This window comes from Tenrec ecaudatus, chromosome 12 (assembly GCF_050624435.1).
Source record: "Tenrec ecaudatus isolate mTenEca1 chromosome 12, mTenEca1.hap1, whole genome shotgun sequence".
NCBI classification, from domain to species: Eukaryota; Metazoa; Chordata; class Mammalia; order Afrosoricida; family Tenrecidae; genus Tenrec; species Tenrec ecaudatus.
In genome coordinates, this window is record NC_134541.1 from 4,033,476 (window position 1) to 4,044,274 (window position 10,799).

General features: G+C 55.3%; 2 long non-coding RNA genes across 2 annotated transcripts; both read right to left on the reverse strand.

The window, feature by feature from the left end:
* Positions 1–3,406: 3,406 nt before the first annotated feature.
* LOC142423143 (uncharacterized) lies at positions 3,407–5,811 on the reverse strand. Its single transcript, XR_012779104.1, has 3 exons — positions 5,202–5,811; positions 4,510–4,602; positions 3,407–3,553 (listed from the first exon to the last, which is right to left on the reverse strand). It is a non-coding gene; the product is annotated as an uncharacterized LOC142423143 (long non-coding RNA).
* A 2,646-nt stretch (positions 5,812–8,457) lies between these two features.
* On the reverse strand, positions 8,458–10,061 carry LOC142462562 (uncharacterized). The gene is made up of 3 exons (XR_012787264.1): positions 9,945–10,061; positions 9,223–9,342; positions 8,458–8,542 (listed from the first exon to the last, which is right to left on the reverse strand). It is a non-coding gene; the product is annotated as an uncharacterized LOC142462562 (long non-coding RNA).
* Positions 10,062–10,799: the final 738 nt, after the last annotated feature.

Genomic DNA, 10,799 nt, shown 5'->3' on the forward strand with positions numbered 1-10,799 from the left:
AGCACCTAGACATTTTATTTCCCGTACGAGAGCATGTTTCTGTGCACGAGTTGAGTAACTAAAGGAGAATTGCAAGATCTCTTTGGAGGACATGGCAAAATGCACACAAAAGGAAGAAGGAAAAAAAAAAAAAACCGAGAGTGGGGGGCGCTGGGCTGGGCAAGCGCATTTCGAGGAAGGGGCGAAGGCTTCCCGAGCCAGGGGAGGGGGAGAGACGAGCGCGCGGAGGGAGACTTTCCCGGCCGTGGAAATATGCTCGGGCGACACAAAATCGCGGTCGCCGCGGTCGCTGCAGACCGCGGGGAGCTGCCGGGCGCCAGCAGACAAAAACCAGCCCTTGGAGACAGAGACCCTGGCTTCTCTCTTGGAGAGGAGACCCCCGGGGAGTCGGGGTGTGTGTGTGAACCTCGGGCCGAGCAAGCCGCCCCAGGAAACATTTGCCCGAGGCGGGAGAGTTGTGTTCCCCAGGAGATCTGACCCCCGCTGCGCCGCAGACTCCCGCCGCGCGCCCCCCGCCGACCCTGGCATAGAAACAGATACTGGTAACGGGCAGCGGAGCGGGGGCAGGGGTAAGATCATCGGATTAGAAACGTGCTCCTTTCTCTAGAGGACACCTGGCTTAGAGGTGGGCGGCTTCTCGCCCTCTCGCGCCGCGGGGCCCTGTTTTATTCATCTTTGTATCCACTGCCATCTCGCCTGGCTTGGTTCGGGCTCCGGATAAATGTTTGTTAAATATGTGCATGAATAAATTAAAGCCTAGAGATTTCCCCCCGAACTATCTGACCTCCCTAGAGTGACTGAGCCCTGGAGTCCTTATCTGTTTGAACGGCCGGGGAGGCAGTGGGGGTTTCATAAACCTGTAATCCGCGCCCTCTCTACCTCTCTGGGGCTCAAGTGAAGATCAAATTAGATAAGTGAAAACGCGTTTGTAAACTCTCAGGTGCTGAGCAAATATTATATCGGATGGTTATTCATTCATTCCCCTTCGGCTGGAAGGCTTAACAAACTAACTCCGCGGCTTGTGTTTCAGCACACCGGGGTCGCCCTTCCCGGGTCAGACTTAAATATTTATTGCGGGACAATCTGCTTCTTGCATTTAGGAAATTAACCAACCTTCCATTTCTTTGATAGGCACGCTCGCGGGCATTAATAATGGAAAAAAACACTGCAATTCCTCCCCCTCCGCTCCCACCAGCTTGGCCACCCCAAGCCAACCCAGAGCCAGGCGGCAGGGAAGTCTCGGGATTGGCATAGCAACTTCAAGGCTGCACCTTGCAGCCCAGAGCCGCCGGCAGACACCAGGCAAAAGGGCTGTGCTTTGCACATGCGAGGGTGCACACAGGCCGTGCACGGCCAGGCCCGTTGGAAAGGAGAGGGGGGTGGGATGTAAATCATTATATTTGAATGTTCCTTGGCTGTTTTATTTTCCTGTCAAGTGGCTAAAGCCTGATTTTTTTTTACCCCTCTCCTTCTCTTTTCTTTTTTTAAAGTATTCCCTCATGGCCAACTATGTGTTTCCTTGGAATTGAAATCTGGGTTGATGGTTTTATATTTTAAAAGCTTTCGCTGTGACTCATTCTTGGCCTGGGAAAGGATTCTGTAACACTCCCCAAGCCTGTCCTGCTTCTTGGGCGTGGGATCCACTTTCTAACATTTTCCCGAAGGATCCAAGAAGTCACTTTTGGGGACAAGCGTTCCATTCTTTCTCATTGTCTTAATCAGCACTGAAGGGCCTGAGCTCCCTGGCTAGGGGCCAGGGCTGGGCAGGTTTATGGTGGTCAGACTCCACAGGCCCTTTGGGCTGCAGGAGTTGGGAAGACAAGGGTCAGCTGGGAGCTCCCTGAGCAGCACTGCCTGCTTGGGCCTCCCGGTTGATTTGCACCGTGGTCTTTGCTGTAGGCAATTTCACCCAGGTTCTCCTCTCTGAAAGGCGGCACCTCGAAAGCCACAGAGGAGGAGGGCTCGGCAGTGGGAAAAGGACTTGCTTCCAGTCCAATTCCCAGAACCTTGTTTCTCTGTGGTCTGCCGTTCTCGGGGTGACAGTGTTCCACTCGTGCTTTATGGCCTTAAATGGACACCGTTTAATTCACCACCACCCCCATCCATGGGGTGGGGCAAACAAGCATATAGGCTTGGTTGCTAAGGGAAAGATTGGCAGTACAGGGGGTGGGGGTATCTGCTTCCATTGAAAACCCCACGGGGCCCAGCTCAGCTCTGGGACTCACAGGCTTGGTGACTGTGAGTTGACATGCACCCCGCAGCAAGAGGTTTGGGGTTCTCATTTTGGACTTTCTAGCTCCAATGCCAGAAGAGGCTTGGCCATTCTTTTGTTAAGCTACCACGGCTTTAAAAAAAAAAAAAAAACGGATCAGGAAAGTCTCCTTCTACAGCTGCAATGTAACAGATAGATCCCCGGGCAGATTCAGGTACCCTGCCTCCCCTAGCAGCCCCTCAAAACCTCGCACACGTCTAACCTCAGACAATCTCCCAGCTCTCTCAATTTCCAGCCTCTCCCAGACAGAGACCCCAGGGGATCACCGTCAACAGCCCTGGGTTGTTGGGATTTTTCCCCCCCTCTCCCCTTCCAGATTCCATTATCTTTTTTTATACCAGACAATTCAATTCAGTCGGCGTTTCTACAAATTGAGCTATGACTGCCAGCCCTTGCCTGGCCCTGGTGAAAGACAAGACGCGGAGCTCCACCTCAACCATCTAGGAATAGTCATCGCTACCAGCTCGGCCCCTGATCTGGTTCTCATCTGGGTCTCAGCCACAGCCTCCGCGCTGCTGCCCTGCCCTCCACAACCCTACTGCCCTGCCCTCTCCCGAGCAGCCGCATGACCACCCAAAGCCCATCCTGTACCTGCCTGCGTGAGACCACACACATGCACACACACACACACACACATACACGTGCGCGCGCGCGCGTGCGCGCGCTCCCTCCCTCCCTCCCTCTGGTCCACACCAGCGGATGTCAGACACTGCAGGAACGGTTCCTCTTGGCGCTGCAGCCAGCCAGGCCGTCGCTAATATTAACGAACGACCGCCTCTCCCGGGCTGGCAGGAAAAATTAAGCAAATTGATGGCATCGGCTCCATTTTACATGTTCCTCTCATCACTTTCTTTAAACTTCTGGTCTCTGGTACCACGTGGCTCTATTAGAATCTAGTCTAGAGATATCTGATTGATCACAGAGCCCTGAGTTTGGTGAACACATTTCCCTTCCTGGGGATTCATCTTCCCCAGTGTTCTGCCCGTAGGCGTGACGCCCTTTCAATGCAGCGGCGTGCCGACTGGGATGCAGAAGGAAGGGGCATGTAAGGATAGTGTGCATGAACCCCCCCCACCAAGATACCCAACTCAGGTCCTAGCTCCCTCCCAGGCCTGACACACTGGCTTACTTCATCTTCCTCTGCTCCTTGGTGACTGTGTCCTTCCAGGCTGCCACCTTGGCTTCAGACGGTAGCACTGGTGTGGTGTCTGAGGACTGGGGTGGGTTTCATTCTGCGGCACACCGTCGGGGCGCTGTGCATGGGGACCAGTAAGAGGACACCTAACAACAACAACAACAAAACAACGGTGTCAGGTGTCATAAGTGCATCATCGTTCTCCGGGCTTGGGGGGCTGAGCGGCGAGTGAACGGATGGATTGTTCTTTCGGTTTTTGTTGTTGGCGACCCCGGGTGATGGAGTAAGACTGCCCAGAGGGCTCTGCAGGTGGTCATCATGACAGGAGCAGATGGACATGCCTGTCTCTCTCTCAGCTGCCCAGTTTGTTTAAAACCCACTCCCTTAGCAGCCGAGGGCTTAACCCTTGTGTCACCAGCGCTCTGGATGAAGGGATGCCCACAACCCACCCACTGCCCTCGAGCTGATGACGGTCTCGGTGGCCTGATAGGACAAGGCAGAACAGCCACAGCCTGATCTCAAACCAGGGTCCCTGGAGGGCCCCCCCACAACAATCAGTGGGATCAGAAAGGAGTGGTCAGGAAGGTTGGCTTGACCACAGGGTCACCTCTGGATTCTGGGAGCCAAGGAAGGCAGATCAGACCCCCCCAGCCCTGCTCTTTGAAGCAGAACTAACCAATCCCATGTGGACAGCAGAAGTGTTCTCCATGGGTTTCTTGGCCATGACCTTCATGAAAGCAGGTCAGTCTCCAGGCCTTCCCTATGCAGTGTCCATGGTGGGTCGGACGGAACTCCCAACGTGTGAATTAGCAACCAAGTCCAACTGTCTGTGTTCCCCAGGGGGGTTGGTCTTTATACAGCCCCCTAAATGGAGCCTTTGGCTTCATCCTCCATGCTAGCCCTGGCTGCCAGTATCCCTTCTGTCGGCAGCATGTGGAAATTCTTTTCCCTCCACCTGGACCCTCAGCCTGCCTCTCACCCCACTGCCCTCCATGGCCCTCATGGTCCATTTTGCCTGAAAACATGGGACCACTCCCTTACTGGCTGGTCACCACGCCTCCCACGCCAAAGCCCAGATGACAGCGTTCTCGCCAACCTTCACCTTCACCTTCCTGAAGAGCCGGCTGTTCCCGGTCCTCTCGGTCGATCAGGGACCTGCCCTCTGCTGTGGAGCCGATGCCGACTCATGGCGACCCTGGGGGACAGGGAAGAACCGCCCTGTGAGTTTCTGAGACTGTGATCTTTACAGGAGAAGAAAGCCTCATCTTTCTCCCGTGGAGCAGCTGGTGGTTTCAAACTGCTGACCTTTGGAATCTCTGCCCGACCCATAACCACAACGTCCCCAGGGCTCCTTAACAGCATGCCAAAAATAAATAAATTAGAACCCCTAACTTGGGCTGGACAAGCCTGAAGCCTCACGTCTCCCCTCACGGTCTCCCTGGCTGGCCCACCTCCATGTCTGTGCCCTGCTGTGCCACCCTCGTGGTGCCCTCGTCCCTGGGCCATTGGATACCCTCTGTGTGGCCACCGTCCCCGTTTGCCCTCTTTCTTCCGCTCCTGACCTCTTCCCCAGGAAACTGCCCTCACCTTTCAAGAGCCAGATCAACTATCACAGGGGATACCTTCCTGCCCCTCAGTGCACTCACACTGGTGCTTCTCCGTGCCTGCACCGGGCTTGCCCGTGCGTCCTGGTCTCAGGACTGGCCGGCCCTCCTGTCTATCTGCTCCAGCAGTGGGGACCTTGGAGGCAGGTGTGGGGCCGCTCCCCTGAGCCCAGCACTGACTCACGGTCACCTCCTTGGTGTCAGCGCAGAACGTGCTTGTCCACACGGTGCTTGGTGACTGGTCTGGAGGCGTTCCGTCCCCAGGCCTTTCTTCCAAGGAGCCTCTGGAGGGATTGTGTGAACACCGACCTTGGGAGGAGACGCAGTGCGTGAACCGAGTGAATAACCCAGGGACTCCACCCGCGAGCTATGCACGGCTGACTGACTGAGTGAGGAGCCAGTGCTGGGCAGGCATCTCACAGCTAGCTTATCACAGCTTGATCTCGCTGCTCAAGCCCAGGGGCAGGGAATCAGGTCTGAATGCAAATCAAGACCAAGCAAGGCCCAGGGAGACATCCTTAGTACTTGTGTCTTGGAGCGGCTTGGGGGTGGATGGGGGTGGACTTTGGGGTGCAGGGAGGCAAGCAACCCCAGGGCCCACAGGGTGGGAGGGAGTGGAGCTAATGAGAAGGTTCTACAAGCCTTCCAGCTGCTTCCAAGCTGAGCCTGTCCTGAATTCAGGCAGCCCAGCTTGTCCTGAGCTGGCAGTCTAAATCGATTTGGGCCTCAAGGTGCTTTGTTGGTGATAAACACAACATTGGTGGCTCCCTCGCTCTCATTTTACCATCCCAAGTTCAGACCTAAACCCAGTTATGTGGATCCGTTGGCTGGATTAGATGTGACGTTCACTGGGCTGGCCTATGAGAGCCCCCGCCTGCTTCAGGGGCTTTTGATGGAAATACAGGCTGATTGAGGTGGCCTTGTGTCAAATGACCTCTGGACATATGGCGGGACTCGGCCTGGATGAAGCGTACTCGATTCTTCCCCGGTGCTCTGGTTTCAGGAGTTGATGGGATGGGGCATGGGTCTCGGGTCCGCAGGGGACACACTGTTGAGGCCCATCAGGATGGCAGCGTGGTCACCCTTGGGCAAGGTTGTGATAGGACCAGTGAGAGCAGGGCAGGCCACTGCAGGGGCTACCAGAGATGGGGTTTGGATTCCCGGCAATCAGGACAGGCCGTCCTCCTGTACAGGGCCTGGGTGATGCAAGTCCTAAGCCCTTATCCCTGGAGGGAGAGGCAGATGGACAGTTCCAAGCCCCCAGTGACTCCGGATGAGGAAGAGCCGCTATCCCAAGGACTAGCGCCCAGAGACGTCTCTGCGGGCAGTTCGACTCTCATCGCCAGGAGTTAGGAAGGACTCGGCCAAGACCACGCACTCCCTGCCTCAGGGCCACCCTGTGCTCTCTGCCGCCCATCCTCGCATCCCGGGGCGCCCCAGGCGCTGTGCTGCAGGGTCACCTGCTGATGGCGTCGCTCCTGGTGGTTTTCCAGGGACAGCTCTCTGCTCCGCAGAGGAGAGAAATGCTGAAGGAGGAAGGAAGAATGGAGAGGAAGGAAGGAGGGTGAGGAAAATGTGCACAGTGCAAGGGACAGGTGGAGCGCCTTCTAAGCCCAATCAAAGACTTCAGTGGCCTGAACACATGGACCAAATGCCGATGGTTTCTGCCAAAGTCCAGCTGGGATGTGTAGAAGATGGGAAGGGAGCGCGCAGGAAAAAGAGAAAGGTACCAGACGGCCAACTCTGGTTCATTTTCTAGCAAGAAAGACCATCTCCATTCCCGGGGCTCATCCAGAAGCGCCGGAACCTTCCGTCCGTGGCATCTACACCACAAGGGACACACAGCTGATATCACCGAGCCTTCTTTGTCATCGGAGTTCATGCTTATGGTTTGTGGGGTTGTTCTTTTTAATGGCAGTATTAAAATGTACCTGGAAGTTTCTAGGTAATGTCTCCAGCCCCCAAAGACCAATAAAGAGCGAATTAATTAAGATACGCAGAGTAAAAGACAATAACAGTACAGCCAAAAAGAGAAGTAGAAGAGGGATGCGCGTTAGGTCTGAGCCGAGCGTGTGCAGGGTCATTGGAGTGGGGCTCCGGGGCGGGCTGGGAAGACCAGTCAGAGGACCTGAGGTGTCCATGTGCGGGCCTGTCCCTTGGCCAGTGGCAGAAGCCCGGACCGGCTACCCTGAGCCTGGCCATGTGAGCGAGATAAGGCCTGTCTAAGACGTCCTTGCTCTCAGAACACTCGAGTCTGGCCGGCAGCACAAAACCAGCAGACGGAGGACAATTAGTGAGCAATGGAGCTTGAAAAAATATGCCCAAGTGGCTGGAAGGGCAGCGGCGGCAGTTCAGGAACGGAGGGGAGACTGATGTTTCATCGAAAGCTCCGTCACGGAAGAGGTCCCGGAGGGCCGGCTCCCGGGAGTGCAAGCTAGCAGTGGGCCTCAGGAAGCAATGGGTGGGGATCCTTGTTCCAGATTGAAGGAGCTGCAGGGCTCAGACCCGGGTGGGCGAGGGGCCAGCAGACGGCCGGCCTGAGCTGGGTGGGCTTTGAGGGAGCGTGGGAAGGGAGGACGGATCAATAAGCTCGGGCTAACCCAAACACCAAACTCACCACCACCAAGTACATGCCGACTCAGAGCGGGAAGAAAAGGCCATGTGCACTTCTGAGACGATCTCTTTATGGGGGGAGAAAGCCTCATTTCCCCCTCCTCAGAGCAGCTGGTGGTTTCAAAGTACCTACTTCGCAGTTGGCAGCCCGGTGCCTAACTCACTATGCCACCAGGGCTCCTTGCTAAATTAGGGAAGCACCCCTAACAGCTAGGGGTTTATGAGTGGTCCCTCCCCCTAAAAAACCCAGGGAAAAGCTCCGCTGGGCAGAGCTTTCCTATTAGGCATTTTCCCCACTAGTCGAACATCAAGCAACTTCCTCTGTGTTAGTGCACCCAGTGGTATCGCCTGGAAAGATTCTCTCTGGTCACAGTGTCCTGAGAGCAGTTTCGCTCAAGCCTCATTTTTTGTGACGGCTGATTTAAGAGAACAGCGTGCAGCTATGAGATTTTGTTTCCTACGCAGGGGAAAATGCCACAGAAACGGTTGCAGCGTTGAACACAGCTTACAAGGACAGCGCTGTGGGGAAAACTCAAGTGCAGAAATGTGAGCTGGTAATGACAAGCTTAGTTCTAGACGTCCGTCAACTTCCTGAATGGACAAAGATGCCAGCTCAGTGCCTTTGGAGCTCGTTCCACCAGGTCAGACTGTTAATCAAGCTTTCCATCTAGAGGTTCTGAAAAGAACGTGTAACGGCGTGTGACAAAAAGGGTCTGGCGATGGCAGGCAGAGGGACTGTTTACCACCTGCTCACACAGCCTTCTCAGGCGCCGGTCTTTGGCAAAAACCCACATTCCTCTTTTGCCCCACGCACCTGACTCACCTGACCTCGCTCTGCGCAGCTTCTTTTTGCTTCCACGAATGAAGAGGGACATGAAAGGACGGCAATTTGATGATGAGGGGAAAATGAGGGAGGTGCTGTCGACCATGCAAAGAGATGAGTTTGAAAACTGTTTCCAAGACTGGAATCACAGATTTAACAAACGTCATAAGTGTAACAGAGAGTGCTTTGAGGGCGATAAGGTCGTTTAGAATTTTTTTTAAATATATAGCTTTGAAAACAAATTCCTTTGGAGGGGTATCTCCGTGTATATTCAATGTCCGTTCAATTCACCTGCTATTAAGTTGTCTGGGAGATTAAAAATTAACAGGACACCAGGAAAGTCAGACACACTAAGATCTTAGAGTTCAGTGTGATGATGACGGCAGAGGTGTCCACCAGGTGCCTGGAAGCCAAAGAGAGGCAGCCAGCCTCCCTGAGCAGTAAGATCCTGGTGGGCCTCTTGGAGGAGGCTGTGTTTACAGGGACTCTTAAGGAGCACTGCAGGTGGGTCAGGTGTAGAAGCAGCAGCTATAGACCCGGGCAGGCACAAACGTGTCCACCGCAGCGCTGTTTGTCATAGGGAAAAACGGGAAGTCACTCAAGAAGGGACCAGTTGGATAAATGATGGACTGTCTACAGGCAGGGAGGGGAATCTCGCCCCCTCCCCCAGCCGCTCTGCCAAGGGCCATTTGAATATTTATAAAACCCAGGCCACCCAGAATGATCACCTTGAACATTAGCCTGCTCAATCCGGTCAAACATTTAATTCACTCACCCCTACGGTGCGGGCTGGGCCTGTTTCTCCATGGGGAGCCGTGCGACAGTGATTGATGTGGGTGACTTCTCAGGCCTCGGGCGATCCCCACCCTGCTTCTCCATGGACTCTTGGGCAGCCCTGTGTGGATTGAGTTGGAATATTCTCTTAAGAGACAAAGAATTGCAAGGCACAGAGAGAGAAACAATGTGTGGTGGGGACCGGGGCCAGGGGGCAGCTGTTTGGATGGTAAGTGATGGGAACACGCATCAGAAGTGTGTGGTGATAATGGTTGTTTCCAAGGAGGGGAGCCGAGAGGGACGGGGAGCCCGTGACCCACGCTCTGGCCATGAATGGCTGGTGGCGGTCAGCTCTTCAGTGGGAATGGTGAAAACCAGTGTTCTGAGGTGTGTAGTCGGCTGGAAGGAAGGTGGATTTGGGCTTGGAGGTGGGTGAACGTGTAGGCAACCAGGAGCCTCCTCTGCCCAGCTAAGGAGTCTACAGCAGACTCCACACTCCATGTTCCTCCTTCAGTTGCCCTGAGTGTGGGCCTAGTGGAACCCCATGGAAGATCTCAACCTAGCCAGTCTGAAGTCCATCCCCAAGAATTCCTCCACTTGAGTGTTTACTGCCAGGATGGGCCAGCACCCAGTAAGGCTAGGATCAGATTCAATCTATGATGCTCAAAGGGTTGGACAGCCAGGGAGGGCTGTCGTCTGCCGCTGACCCACATTGTTGCTGACCTGCTGACTCACTCCGTGGGTGGGAAGCCACCTGCAGTCTTCCTCTGGGCCCCCTAGTAGCTTCTCAGGCTCCTGGTCCAGGTGTGCGCGCACAACGGTGTGAGGAAGGGCTCGGATTCTGCAGGAGGAAAGTTAGAGGTAACAAGAACAGTTAACAAGTTTCTGTGTGTCTCCCTGGGCTTGTGGGGCATCCCCACTCTCCTCCATGTCACGTCCACCTCCATCCCCGACGGCTCTCCCTGGTGACTTCAAGCCCCAGCATTGAACTTGGCCATAGCCTCCGAGTTGGCTTAACCTCAGTGTGGCATGAGATCACGCCTGTACCCCATCCCTGCATGCGTCTATCCATCCACCTCTCCTCTTGTGGTTGAACCTGGCTGGTTCACCTACGGGCCTGACCCTGGGGCACACAGAGTCTTGTTCTGGCAGAGGACTTCGCAACGGAGTCCTGTAACCCCCTGCTTCTCCTGGCCGTACCTCAGGAGTGGTCCAGGGGAAGGCAGGGGCAGCCGGGGGGACGAGGGGACCCCACGGGCAAAGGATTCATGGTGGGGTCAGCTCGAGGCCCCGAGAAACAGGAAGGAGCCAGGCGGGCTGGAGGGCCACGAGGGAGGGAGGGTGGGTCGGAGCCCAAGACTGGGTCATACTTGGCCGTGGAGGCGTGGGTTCTGGGAGTTGGGATTCTGTTCCTAGAGCCTCCTGGAGTCCAAGCTTCTTTCCAAGTTGGCCGTGTGCAGGCCCACACACAGCCGGCCTTTGGGAAGGTGGGGGATGAAACTCGGCATGCGTGTGCGTGTTCATGTATGTCCGGGAAATCGGCGGGTTCCTTGTCTCCATTTTTGCCTCGGGTGGACT